This window comes from Oryctolagus cuniculus, chromosome 6, assembly GCF_964237555.1.
Source record: "Oryctolagus cuniculus chromosome 6, mOryCun1.1, whole genome shotgun sequence".
Taxonomy (NCBI): domain Eukaryota; kingdom Metazoa; phylum Chordata; class Mammalia; order Lagomorpha; family Leporidae; genus Oryctolagus; species Oryctolagus cuniculus.
In genome coordinates, this window is record NC_091437.1 from 52,918,025 (window position 1) to 52,932,963 (window position 14,939).

The window sequence follows — 14,939 nt, forward strand, 5'->3', positions numbered from 1 at the left end:
GGGAGTAAACCGGTTCACAGAGAAAGCAGTCAGCTACTGACCAGAGATACACAGAACACCTGCCTTGTAGATAAGCCCCTTCCCTACGCTTGCTCAAGGTTAACTAAGAAAGTTACAAGGCATGTAGCAACCTACTCCTGTCTCCTAGAAACCCCCTCCCCTAATGTATCCCTTTGACCTAGTACTTTTCCACCGACATTACCACTTTAGACTGCCATACAAGGCCCGCTACTGAAAATTATCCAATGAACTTACGCCAGCCTATAATATGTTAATTTTGTGGTTTTGCCCTTTAAAAGCTGTGTGAGATAGCTGCTCGGGGCTCCTCTCGCTTGCTTGCTGCTTGCAGCAGTAGAGGGCCCATTTGTACAAATGAAATAAAAATTACCTCCTGTTCTATTGCATCGTTTGGTCCGGAGTCTGTGTTTCTGGGGTCGTCACAAGAGGACACCGCTTTTGGGGTCCTACAGTTATAACTCTTGAAGAAGAGGAATTTTATAGTTTCTATGGCATGCCTTGGTAGGGAGTAGGATGAAGAAGGGCAAGAGATAGGAAAAAGACCTGTTTTTGTTTGTTTGCTTGTTTGTAATTTTCATTTCACAGCCAGGGCTCTGGGAGCATTATCCTTTGAGAGGCAATATTCTGATCCCTGATTGCACAGCACCCATGTGTGCTTGTAAGAGATTTACTTTTGTCTCTTTAGCTTCATCCATGCTTCTTTTTGTTTAACCTCTTATTTAGAGTGTTTGAGCATTGATCCTTTTGTGTCACTTCTTTGTTTTACACAAAATATCTGAAAAAACTCAGGGTATCTTGTGTGCCTTGGAGTGTTAATGGAATCCACATAAATACTTTTGGTAAAGGAGATCATTTTACTTTAGTTGATGAGGAAAACACTTTAGTCCAATGTTACAGGAATGATTAGCTACATTTTTGTCTTTCATTTGTGCTGTTCAAAACTTCAAGAGTATTACATAAAAAAAGAAATCATCTAGTATTTGTATAGTGATGATGAAAATGTGCAATGTAAGATTTTTCTGGAGAATGATATTTTTTCCATAGAGTTCTTACTGGGCCTATGTTTACTAAGTTTCTTGTCTCTTAATCTTTTATTTAAAGAGTGGATCTGGGTTCTCTGACCGGGAGAGCTTTATCTCTGTTTCCAAATGTGGCCTTTCTTTAGCTTGTTAGTGTGTGCGTGTAGGGTGTTTATGGGGGCAAGTTTGTGTGTTGCTTTCAGGGAACTATATCATGATGCCCAGTCAACTTGTATATAATTTGAGCTGGAAACAAAAATTATGACACAGTGAGTTTAATTGTATTTGAGAGGAATATTGATACTTACAAAATAGAGAAATTTAGCTTTGGACCCCATGTTAACCTTGAAAAATTCAGCTGAGAAGTAACTAAATTTCTTTCCTCCCCTCCAAAATTTCACTTTTTCTCCTATCCATGACTATTGGTCAAGTTTATCTGATAAGAAGTAGTTTATTTAGGAAGTACCGAATAGTGCATATATTTCTTTGTTCTCTCTTAGAAGAAGTACACTAATGAGAGGAAAGTATGAACTGAAATGTGTTGTGTATGTATTTACTGGGTTGATTGCATGACAGGGTCCTTCCCAGATTGACTTTTTGTCTTAAAAATTATACTCTTATCTGACAGCCCCTTAGTAATCTCCTATGACACCACTTGGATAGAATCATTATTGTGTAAAGGGGGACAGGCTGACGATACCAGCTCAGTGACTTTAGGTAAAAATGAAATCTGAAGAGGTCTTTATGATTTCTTCTTTTGCATATTGATTTCTCTTGGGAAGAAAACATTAAAACATGCTCTCTCTCCTAATTTCTCCTTGAAGCTTTTATACGTAATCATTACCTGAAGTTAAAGTGGTTAAGTGATTTTTTTTTAAATGGCACAGATTGTACTTTGTTTCATGAGCATTTTTTCAAGGTTAGTCCCTTATGGTAAAGTCAAAACACTTTTATTCATAAGCACTTATGAAGTGTTCTGGTTTCAAAAGGGATTGCCGTAAACAATTCAGCTGTGTTGTTTATAAAATACCAAGGACTTTCACAAGCCCAGATAATTCTGTATTGTCCAATATGATATTTTCTCTAGCATAAAAAACTAATAATTTCTACTGTAATATAGTAAAAAATGAAGGATATTACATGAAGAAGTTAAATTAAGTAGATAATTAAAAAATAGTAATAATCTGCTTTTTTAAAGATTTTTGCTTTGTTTTGTTGATAAATACCATTAGATTTTCAGGAAGAAAATCCTAAGAATCTGCTAAAGAAAAACTATAATCCTCTCAATGTCAGCAATATCTGATTTAAATATTTTAAAGCTATGTTATTTGCACACTCAAATGTGTTTCTGTTTAATTATCAGATAACATTTTTGAATATAGCAATTTTATAATTATAAGGCTATTTTAATATTTAAGAGAGCATTCTATGCAGTCTCATACATTGTTAAATATTTTGTTATAAGATTAGATTCTTCAGTGTATGTGCAATATTAAGTTTTATTTTTACAAATGCCAATATATGAGTATTTTTAAATTACTAATTTAAATAATGTTCTGACATTTGTACTAAAATTTAGTACATTTGTACTAAAATTATATTTATGCATAACTTTTTAATTGCTTAGATAAAAATAAAATTGTAAGGTAAGAGGTACAGATTTTTGTATCTTTTTAAAAGATTTATTTTAAAGGCAGAGCAGTAGACAGAGAGAAAGAGACAGATAGAGAGAGAAAGAGAGATAGGGGGATTTTACTTAGTGTTTCATTCACCAAATGACTGTAATAGCCATGTCTGGACCAGACTACTGCCAGGAGCCAGGAACTCCATCCTGGTCTCCCACATGGCCTTTCCAGCTTCATTAGCAGGAATCTGAGTAGAAAGTAGAGCAGCAGAAACTCAAACTAGTGCTCTGATACGGGAGCTAGTGTCAAAGGTGGCAGCGTCCCCTGCTGACTCACCACTCCTGCTCCTGTGTTCTCATACTTTGGTAGATAGGCCAAAAATGTTGATCCAAATCACACCACCCCAGAAATTCATGATCCTATCTAATTTTCTTTTTTTAAAAATATTTATTTATTTATTTGAAAGGCAGAGTTACATAGAGAGGAAAGAGAGAGAGAGAGAGGGAGAGAGAGAGAGAGAATCTTCTATCTGCTGGCTGGTTCATTCCCCAAACAGCTGCAATGGCAGGGGCTGGGCCAGACTGATGCTGGGAGCCAGGACCTTCTTCCATGTTCCCACGTTTTTTCAGGGCCCAAATACATAGGCCATCCTCTGTTGCTTTCTCAGGTGCTTTCTCATGCACATTAGCCAGAAGCTGAATCAGAAGCAGAACAGCTGGGACAGGAACTGGTGCCCATATGGGATGCTGGCACTGCAGATGGTAGTTTAACCTGCTGCACTACAGTGCTGGCCCCCTCCTACCTCATTTGCTGTGCTTCTATCTGTTTATTTTTACATGTGTCATTTTACACATGCTCTATATGTCATTCATGTTTATTTTACGAATTGCTTGTACCCATTTTTCTGTTGACATCTTTTTTTTTACTTTTTGCATTAAGGTTTCATACTGTTTAAGTATTTTAATAGTATTCCTCCTTTATAACTTACTACATTAAAACATTTTTTAAGATTTACTTATTTATTTGAAATGCAGAGTTACAGAGAGGCAGAGGCAGAGAGAGAGCGGGTGAGTTCTTCATCAGTTGGTTCACTCCCCAGAGTGCTGCAGTGGCTGGAGCTTTGCTGATCTGAAGCCAGGAGCCAGGAGCTTCTTCCAAGTCTCCCATGTAGGTGCTTTTCCACTGCTTTTCCAGGTCATAGCAGAGAGCTGGATCGGAAGTGGAGCAGCCGGGTCTCGAATTGGTATCCATATGGGATGCTGGCACTGCAGGTGCCGGCTTTACCCATTATGCCAAAGAGCTGGCCTCAAGTTTTGCTTTCTAATATCAGTGAATTATTAGTATCAATAATGACTCCTTAACATTTCTTCAGAATGAATTCCCTTTGTCTTTGTTATGATGATCTGCTGGACTTATGTTTGTGTGACATGATGTATGGAGAGAGATGGCTCAATGGACAAAGAATATCTAACATTTCATTCTGCCTTTCTGTTGTCTCCTTTAACTCTCTGCTCTGTCGCCATAGTTTTATAAGAAAAGAGAGGAAAGTAGAAAAAGATACATTAATCTTGTATAATATTTTTAATGGCCTCATGTTAACCTAGAAATATTTACTACAAAATTTAATTCACTTATTAGAAATGTGGAAAACAATTTTAAGTATATCCTATTTATATTTTTATATGGAGGAAAGGTTAAAGAAGGGGAATTCAGTTTAATATTTTAAAATGTATCTTTAAGATTGCATAATCCAAAATAGGAGTATGAAATTAGAAGAAAAATAATGATAATTTTTAGAATGTGATTGCTTCTTTTATTAAGATGTTACTAGGTCATAAAAATCATGAGACAGACTGGCCTATAAGTGTTAAAAAATGAACACTAAAACCACATGTTTAGAATAGGCATTGCATTTCAAGGGATTGACTTGAATTGAATTGAATTTCAGGGATGGCTTAAAAAGTTTGATTCCTGTCCCTCTCATTGAATACCTGCATTGAATTCCTGCCTCCTGTCTTCCTCCTTGCCCAGCCCCAGCTATTGCTGGCAATTGGGGGATTAACCAGTGAACGGAAGATTTCTGTCTCTTTCTTTCTCTTTCTCTCTCTGTCAATCTGCCTTTCAAATAAATAAAAATAATAAGTGAAAAATAGTAAAGTATACTCACTTACAATATAGGAATGTAATTGATGTCAGTAATATGCAGTTCAAAAATAGCGATACAAAATGAATACACATCTTTTTTCTATTTTTCATTTCTAAAATAGATTATTCAGTATATCAGTTTTCTTTTTTTTTAAGATTTATTTATTTATTCTGAAGTCAGAGTTACACAGAGAGAGGGAGATAGAGAAATCTTCCATCTGCTGGTTCACTCCCCAAATAGCCTTAAAGGCTGGGGCCGGGCCAGACCGAAGTCCACAGTCAGGAGCCTCCTCCAGATTTCCCACCTAGGTGCAAGGGCTGAAGCACTTGGACCATCCTCCACAGCTTTCCCAGGCACACCAGTAGGGAGCTGGATCGGAACTGGAGCAGCCGGGTCTTGGAACTGGCACCTTTAAGGGATGCTAGCATCACGGGCTTTACTAATAATGTCATAACACCAGCCCCAGTAGATCAGTTCTAAACCAACCCTTGGAATGAGCTAAATCTTCTCATGGGAAAGATATGCAAAAGATAAAATAATACTAGGACTGGGAATTATTAGCAAGTTTATTTTTTCTTTTCCACTTTCCTTACAATTTTGTAATCACTGGATGTTATACTGTCTTTGATTCTAATTGTTAAGTTAGAAGATACTGAAAATTCTGCAACTTTCTCATAAACAGGGAAACTGAGATACTACATGCATGATTTGCATAAAACTACATTGTCAGATAATAGATGACTTTTTAAAAACTGTGTTAGGAGAAAAACAAATGAAGTTTGTAGGACTAAAAATTACTTCAATTTCAGGAAGAGAAATCATGTTGCAACAATTTCAACACAAGGTTTCCTTATTTAAGTAATTAACACAATTAACATTACATACACTTCCTTATATGTGTCACTGACATAATTACCACAACATATTAGCAACAATATACATGATTTACATAATTACCAGGTTATTTATACATTTAGCAAATATTTATTAAGTACTAGCTATGTGCCAGACTTTATAACTTATTAAAAAAAAATTACTCATTGTGTGTGTGTGTGTATGTGCAGGCATTTAGATAATTAGCTCACTGCCAGCGTATTTTCATCAAATTCGCTTATCTATGGATGTTTCATGGTGGTTAGTCAGTGTTCTCCAGAGAAACTTCAAGCACAAGAAGACTTTGTATCCTTGTGTCGGCTTTATATGTAGGTACATGTGCATGCATGCATGTATGTGTGTATATATACATTTGTGGAGTGAGACAAACATATATACATATATGTATCTATATTTGTATGCAGACACACCCACCCACCCTCCCCAACACACACACGAGAGTGCTTTGAAGAATTTGTGGAAAAGGAATGAAAAGATAAATTTATTTAGTGCAAAAAGTTTGAATTCCTTGTATGCTTGTGTACCTACACATACCCATAATACACAGAGACTCTGGCTAATACAGATTATGTGTGTGTGGTGGATCTATAATTACATCCATGTGAGAATAAATGGAATCAGAGATTGGTGTGTGTGATTATGGAAGCCTGAACTCTCAGGATTTTCAACTGAAAAACCAGTGGGAAAACCAGAGGAGCCAATTGTATAGTTCCATTCTGAGGGCTGGGAGGCTTGAGATCTCAGGAAAAGTTGGTATTTCTGTTTGAATCAGAAGGCCCACACATACCCAATGCACTGTGAACTGGAACACAGTTACACAGGAGGTATTCCTGTTTACTCACAGAAAAGCCAGCTTGTTGGTTCTATTGTGTCTTTCCATTGATTGGAGGAGGCACACACCCAACAGGGAGGGTCTGTCTGCTTTAACTTGCCTTGCTGATTCAGGTAGTAATCACATCCAGCAAAACACAGACAGATGTATCACAGAGCTTGACTCATGTCTGGGTGTCTCATGGCGTGGTTACTTTGACGCATAGATTCACTACCCGTTGCTCCTTGTTTTGTGTTAAGTTGGAGCTGTGTAAAGACATAAGCAGGAGTTAGATGATAAAGCCTTGTTTAAAGAAATATTATTACTAACACCCCATAAGTCATGACAGGTGCTGGGCCTTAGGATATTCCTTGGAATTTCCTTAGTGTCAGAAACATGAAACTGTAGCACTAAGTCACAGCGCAAGAATTCCAAATATAATCAACAAATAGGACTCATATAATTCTTTGAAGGACGCAACTTGGCCCATAGGGATGAATGTATTACTCCAGTAACTGGTTACTAAATTACCCTAGAAAGTAGGACAGTGATTGATAATAGAATGACTCACTAATGATTGATAGAGGAAGTATCAGTCAAGATGATAGGACACTTGGGTCCTTGGGAAGCAAGCAGGAATCAGAAACCGCCTTAACGAGTTCACCCTCTCTTGAAGAAGTCAAAATAAGAGGCCACAAAAGAGACAATTTACTCTAGTATCTTGGTAATCTTTAAACCTTTAAAAGCTGCTGATCTGTGTGCTTTACATAAAAGTTTTGAAAAGCTATCAAGCAAAGTTTCAAATGTGGAAGGAGACTACAAAATCAATGGTAACAGCATATCTTTAATTGGATGTTCTAGAAAGGTTTAATGTTATTATTTATTTATTTATTTTTTACCAAAACACTCGCGCACGCGCGCGCGCGCGCACACACACACACACACACACACACACACTTGTTCACCTTTCCGTAAAGGTCTATAGAAAGCCCTTGTTCTATGGTGGAACCAAGGCAATTATAGGCAGTAAAGCATACCTTCCTAAACCTTTAGACAAGCTGGCCTTGTATTCCTCCCACACCTCAGGTGGTCTATTCCTTCTGCTTCCTCCTTTATCTTTTTCTGCTGCCTATAGGTTTTAATAGAACTCATTTATACCTTTCTTATTCTAGATAAATGCTCCCAGCTGTTGCGAGGAAATACCTGCCATTAGTAATAACTCATTAGACTTGACAGTGAAAATCTCTCCTACATGGCAAATGCTGGCTGGTCAAATTTATACTCATGAATCTATTCAGATTCACTTGAAGCCAGTGGATAAGCTTGAACTGGGGAATTGGATAGTGCCTAAAATCAACCCATTGTATAACTCTCATTACTTTTTTATGGGCTTACCCAGCATGAAAATAATTCATTAGCAATGAACATATTTAATTGTTCTTTCCAGTTCATCCCTTTGTACATTTTAAATAGATTATCCTGGCTGGCTACAAACCTGAAATCAAAAAGCAGATGCTGCCTGTAATTAGGAAACTCAGGTAGAGTGTTTGAAAAACAAATACACGCTCCTTTTTGTGATTTTATGTTAACTTTTGATGATGTCTGCAACATGATGAAATGAATGAATAAATTGCATGCATGCCATTACTGAATAAATTAATGAAAGTGAGTAAAAACACACTTCAAAGCTCATGTTTACCATTTACCACTACAATAAAGAAAGAAAACTGTAGTTAACAAAAGGGCATGAAAGGGCTAAAGGGAAGAGGGACTGAGAAGTAGCGAAGAGAAGCAGTTTCAGAAAGGTAACACTAGAACCTCAGGTTTCCTCTGCTTCTTTTGGAACACTGTGGAAAAGTCATGGGTGATTGATTCTTACTGACCATATCCACCAGCAGAAGGGAAGGACAGATCTAAAATATAGTAAATTTTGATAAAATACTGATAAAATTTCTATGTATAGTCATATAATAGAGAATATTCTTAAAATTTGTACAGTATCCGGTACTTAAAAATATTTACCATATTTTGTTGACAGTCACTTGAACTATTGTCAGATTATTATAGATATATTTGAACTTCAGGTTTACACCTGAGACATTTATATAATGAAATAATTCCACCTTCTTCATTAATACTTATTAGTGCTGATGCATCAAAGGAAATAATGTCTTTCCTAACATCTGGTGTACTTGTTGAGTAAGCTTTCTTAGAGTTACTCTAACTTGTTCTGCTATTACTCTAAGAAAAATAAATCGCATTTTGCAAAAAAACTGAAGCTGCTTTTTCAGAGTATTCTCTTTTATAAATGAAATAAGTCCAAAATAGTTTTTAGGTCAATTTTTCCTTGACAGATGAGTTTTCAATGCGTCTGTGAAAGGAGAAACTTGAAAACTCTACCTTGATGAGTGTAACAAAATTCTACATGACAAATATAGGAACATAATTAGTAGGTAAATGAAATTTCTTCACCTCATATCATCAAATTGGCTATTTACTGGAAAATATTTTTAATATGTTTGAGAAGTCTCAGTAGTTTGATAAAAAATCTGATGACCTAAACCTAAAATTTATGGTTTGAGGCTAAACTGGAGACATAAAGATGTTCATAAGGTCTGTTGCTGGTTTTCAGGGCTTCATAAGTACTAAGTGATCAGCATATTGCACTCTGAGGAAAGAGATTAGTAGGGAACAGACAGATTTCAGGATCTCAGCATCCTTCAGGCTGAAGAAGAGAGAGGATATTTCAGAAGGTTTTTTTTTTTTTTTTAAGTAAATTTGAGGTTTCTTAGGAAAATATTTTTTTCACCAACTCACTTGGGAAACAAAACAGAAATTGTAAAATAAAGGTTAGAATTTAGGTAATTAGTTTATAGTAGCTACCTAGTGTCCCTTTCACTTAGCATGTATTGGAGAATCAAAGTTGGTAACTATTTTTGAGTGACACTGTTTTGTTTCCCAAGTGTATATCGATCTAACTAAATTAATATTCTCAGTCCATGAGGTCAGTTGATCTAATAATGTTGTTTATAGGAATTCAACCCTACCCCCTTCCCCCCACAGTACAGATCCAGGTTAAGCTCAGATTTTGCATTTAGCTGTCATTTCTGTTGAATTTGTTTAATATTGAGCATGTGTATGGCTTCTCTTTTTCCTTAATAACATTTACAACTGAAATATCTCTCATTGTGTATTGATGTGTTATTTCCTTGCAGATGGGATGAGGTTATGCATTCCCACTGGAATATTCCACAGGGTGTATCTTATTCTTCTCGGTGTCAAGCTCTTAGAGCCATGTGAGGTCCAGCTGTCGCTCACAGGTAGTGATAATTGTAGCATCTGGTGAAGGTGTTGTCTCACTCCTCTTATCCTTGTTACAATTACTTTTTCCGCCTCCCTTGCAGCTATAAAGTACTCTGTAAGAATCACTTGAAGACTCTGCAGAAATCATTCCTGCTCCCTATGAGAATGTCCTACTCTATGTAGCATCTAGTGTTGATTCATTTCTGGTTCAATTTTTACTATGCTTGTTTTCCAATGCCATTTCCTTGAACATTGCTAGTAAGCTTTCATCATTCTGGCTTCTGTTTTAGCTTTTATATCTTTATACTCTTATATCCTTCTGTGTGTGTGTGCATGTGTGTGTGCATCCATCTACCTATATTCATTGTAGGAACAATGTGGAAATAATTCTTATTTGATAGCTTATAAATGTTTAAAATTATTACATTGATTCTCATGTTGTACCCGTCTGGCCAGTAGGAGTCTCTTCATATTGATTCCTCTTTCTTTATGATACACCCTACCACTTTTGTGTATTTTCTTACTTGGTGGCTTAACTGGGACTTACCCTGCTCCATCTCTTTACTCAGTAATGTTTTCAAACAACACATTCTTTAAGGTAGGAATCAGAGACCAAGGTCTTGGTACTAGCTATGCTCATACCTGTTAGTATAATATGTTAACAATACATACCTTTATTTATAACATATATATGTGTGTGTGTATGTGTGTATATATATATATATATATATACACAGCACATTTGTTTACGTGTGGTTATATATCTGGTTGCATGTGCACATAAGCATGCATATAATTGTACATGCGGTCATGTGTTGTACAGTGAAGTTTCAGTCAGAGGTAGACTGTGTATATGGCAGTGGTCCCATGAATTATATAATGGAGCTGAAACATTCCCATGCCTATTCTCATCTTAACACAGTACATTCACTCATGTGTATGGCAATGCTGGGGTAAGCAAGCCTACTGCATTGCCAGATGTATAGAAGTATTGCATATAGCATAGAGAGCTTTAGACAGTATGTGATACTTAAGAATACATGATTATGCTACTGGTTACAATATTTGCTATCTCACACTTTTCACCATTATCTTAGGGTGTTTCAATTGTACTCAGCTAAAAAAAAAAGACTTAAACCAATATGTCATATTATACCAGCAGCATCCTCCTAGACCCTCTGCTCAATTTGTTTATTGATTGCATCAAAGGCCATGCTGACTGTTAGATCCATACCATGTCTCTTAGTGGAAGCACACCAGATGAAGTTTCCATGGTGACATAATTGTCAAATATTACATGTGTTGTAATATATGTCAGTATTTAAGGGCTGGATGACGGTCCATGTGTTGGAATTCTGGCCTCTTTTGTTTTTTCTTCCACCATGAAAATTCTAAATTCCATCATCAACATTTTTTCTCATTTGCTTGAGCTTATAATGTTCCCAAAATATTTTCTTTACTTACCCACACCATGATAATAAACAAAACTACAACAAAGAATTGGGATTTGGGGAGGTTTTGCCCCCACACCCTGTATTTCACTCTGTCTCAAACTGAGGGTTCAGAGCTAACATGCTCTGGTGATGTTTAGATGGATTCTTCTTTTTATTTAATACCCCTCCGTCTTGCTAGGGTCCTTATTTGGAATATAAGAAGGCTCATTCATTTCTATTTGCTTGTAATATTTTCCCCTTTCCATGCTTATTTAATTTTTGGCTGTGTAGGATGTTAATATGCTTCAAGAGAAAAAGCTGTGAATGAAAGGATGGATGCTCAGAGAAATACCTTCTCTTCCTTCTGCCCAGCCTTGCATAATCTTCCCACTGCAATCGTGTTGTTAAATAACTTCATTTTTTCTGGTTGATGCTTCCCATGCTTTTTTGGGGGGAATAATAAACAGTCAAATGTATAATATTTACTTACTGTTCTTTTTGTTCTTTCTTTATTTTAAAAGATTTATTTATTTATTTATTTATTTATTTGAAAGTTAGAGTTACACAGAGAGGGGAGAGGCAGAGAGAGAGAGGTCTTCCATCCAAAGGTTCACTCCCCAATTGGCCACAATGGCCAGTGCTGCACCAGTCCGAAGCCAGGAGCCAGGAACTTCTTCCAGGTCTCCCATGCGGGTACAGGGGCCATCTTCTACTGATTTCCCAGGCCATAGCAGAGAGCTGGATCGGAAGAGGAGCAGCTGGGACTAGAACCGGTGCCCTTTTGGGATGCTGGCGCTTTAGGCTAGGGCATTAACCTGCTGCACCACAGCACTGACCCCCCCTTGTTTTTTTTTTTTTTTCTTATATGGTATACAGTCTAGCATGCATTTTCTATTATACTTTCTTATTCAGTTCATCCCATGTCCTGATCATAAAGCCCCTTCTTAGTCTTTTTCACAACACCTTAGGACTTCCTTGAATTCTTTACTCTCTTATGCTTGGGAATTTACAGTTTCCAGAATTTTGCAATTACAAACAAGCAGTAGTATGTTTTCTTGAAAAATGCATTTTTCTGGTTTTGAATATATACATTTAGAGTAGGTCCTCGGAGCAAGGCTGCTGGGTTGAAGAGAAAAATACATCCATAGTTTGATTAAATATTTTCAAATTATCATCCTTGCAGGAATACAATTTTATCTTCCAACCTATAGTGTCAGAGAAAGCCTGGTTCTTCACAGCCTTGCCACTAGAGTCAATGGTCAAACTTGTGAGTTACTGCCCATCTGATTGTTCAGAAATGCGACCTCATAGTCATTTTAATTATAGTTCTCTTACCACAAATAAAGATGAATATTCTTTTGTTAAAGAACCTCTTGATGTCTTTTTTTATTAGCATTCTGTTAAAGATATATCATTAAAAATATCAGAATATTGATTTAGGAGTGCCTTCATCTTAACTCAGACAGTGGCAATCTTAACTAGATAAAATTTTACTTAACCAGAAGTCAGGATGTGAACAGGACTGTGTTACCTCTGAAGCTCTCAGAGTCATTTCTTTATAATTAACTGCTTCTGGTGGTTACTGGTGTTCCTTGTATTCATGCACATTGCTGGAGTCTCTGGCTCCATCTTCAGACTACTTTCTTCCTTCCTTATTTCTATTTTTGTCCTGCTGCCACTTTCTGATAAGAACTTTTGCAATGACCTTCAAGGGACACCTGGATCATTGAGCGTTATCACTTCTTCTCAAGATCTTTACTTACCTTTTGCTGTAAACAGTTATTCTTCCATCATGGTAGGTAACTCTGCTCATTTCCAGCTATTAAGATATCACTTTTATTGGCGAGGGTGGGGAGCTACCATTGAGCCTCACGCACTTGATTAATTTTAAAAAAGTGAAGAAGAAAAATGGGATGGTCTCCTTGATTTCTAACAAGCTCAGGACCTAGGTAAGAAAGGAATTACCAGAAGCATGGTGTGATTATCCTACTGGCTGTCACTCCCACCAGGGTCTGGAATGGGAGGGTACTTGGACTGTCAGAGCATTGAGCTGAAAGATATGTAGCAATTGCTTCTGAGTTTTAACTGGCTGTGACTACTTCATAAACATGTGAAAAAAGGAACCACTGGGAATATGTCTGGATTGTATTCTAAGTAGTTTTTAAAATGAGGAACAAAGCAGTTTAGAAACTTTAAGCTTGGGGCAGGCGCTAAGGAGTAGTTGGTAAAGCTGCCACCTGCAGTGCTGTTTCAAATCCCAGCTGCTCCATTTCTGATCCAGCTCTCTGCTATGGCCTGGGAAAGCAGTGGAAGATGGCTCAAGTCCTTGGGGCCCTGCATCCACATGGGAGACCCGGAAGAAGCTCCTGGCTCCTGGCTTCGGATCAGTGCAGCTCTGGCCTTGCAGCCATCTGGGGAGTGAACTAGCAGAGGGAAGACCCACTTTTCTCTCTCTTCTCTCTCTCTCTCTCTCTCTTTCTTTGCCTCTGACTCCCTGTAACTCTGCCTTTCAAATAAATAAATAAATCTTAAAAAAATTTAAAAAAAGAAACTTTAAGCTTCTAATGGATTTAATAGCTAAGCATGTGATTATAAAGCTTTCTAGAAGGGTAGGATCACAGGACTGAAGACGTGGTGAGTCTGAACATCATATTTGCTGTTCAGATATGATGTCATGAAGTCTGCGTGCGCATGTGCTTGAGGTACTTGGTACTTAATGCTGTTGTTTTACACAGCTGATTTTAAACAAAAGCTTACCTTTAAATGTCACTATAAAAGGCTTTTTTCTTTGTTTGACGATCAGGTCATATAACTGGCAAATATTCTTTCCTTGTGTGTTTTCATAATGCTTGTCTATCAAGTTTTGGCTGGTATCGTACATTGTAATTTAAGGAATGTACTATTAGATATATAAAGTTTAACATTGCACCTTAACTTGTGCCGTAACAGCCATTTAGGAAAATATAATGAATGGTGGAAGCTTGTGGTTGGAAGATGATCTAGAGGTTAGCTAATACAACAGTGCATTTGATTTGATTCCTGAGTAGCTTTCCCTTACAACTACTCTGCTAAGAGGACATCTAGATGCTGTTGGAATAACTCTAATGAGAGAGAACTTACTAAAGATCAGAAGAGTCTATGTCATGTTGAAATTTATTTGTTCATTCACTTTATTTTAATTACATGAAAGGCAAGAGAGAGACAGAGACAGGCAGATAGAGATGTTCAGTCTGCTGGTTGGCTCCTCCAGATGCCCCCCAAAAGCTGGTTGGGCCAGGCCAAAGGCAGTAGTTCACTGCTCAATGTAGGAATCCCACATTGGTGTTAGGTACCCAGGTATCTCTCAACTTGCACATCAAAAGGAAATTAGCCTTGGAAATACAGAGGGGACTTGAATCTGGGCACTCTAGCACCCTTCCAAGAGACAGATGCATTGCTGTGTTGAATATCTGCTTCAAACTCATTTCATATTAGTGGTCTTAGATAATTAACAAAAATTATTGACGAGTACTTTTAGCACCGAGGATGTATGAAGTTCCTGTAATATTTTGGATTGTTGATGCATGCTTGTATGTGATTTGTTTAATCTAATCAAAGGATTTATATTATACAAATTAAAAACTGAGAAGTGTGTCATGGAAATGAAGATTAGGAATGTAGCCAGGCTTCAAAAAGGAACTAGGACAAGGA

General features: G+C 37.0%; 1 long non-coding RNA gene across 1 annotated transcript in view; it reads left to right on the forward strand.

The window, feature by feature from the left end:
* The window catches only part of LOC138850057 (uncharacterized), a 581,129-nt gene that overhangs the window by 471,623 nt on the left and 94,567 nt on the right, over window positions 1-14,939 (forward strand). The window lies entirely within an intron of this gene.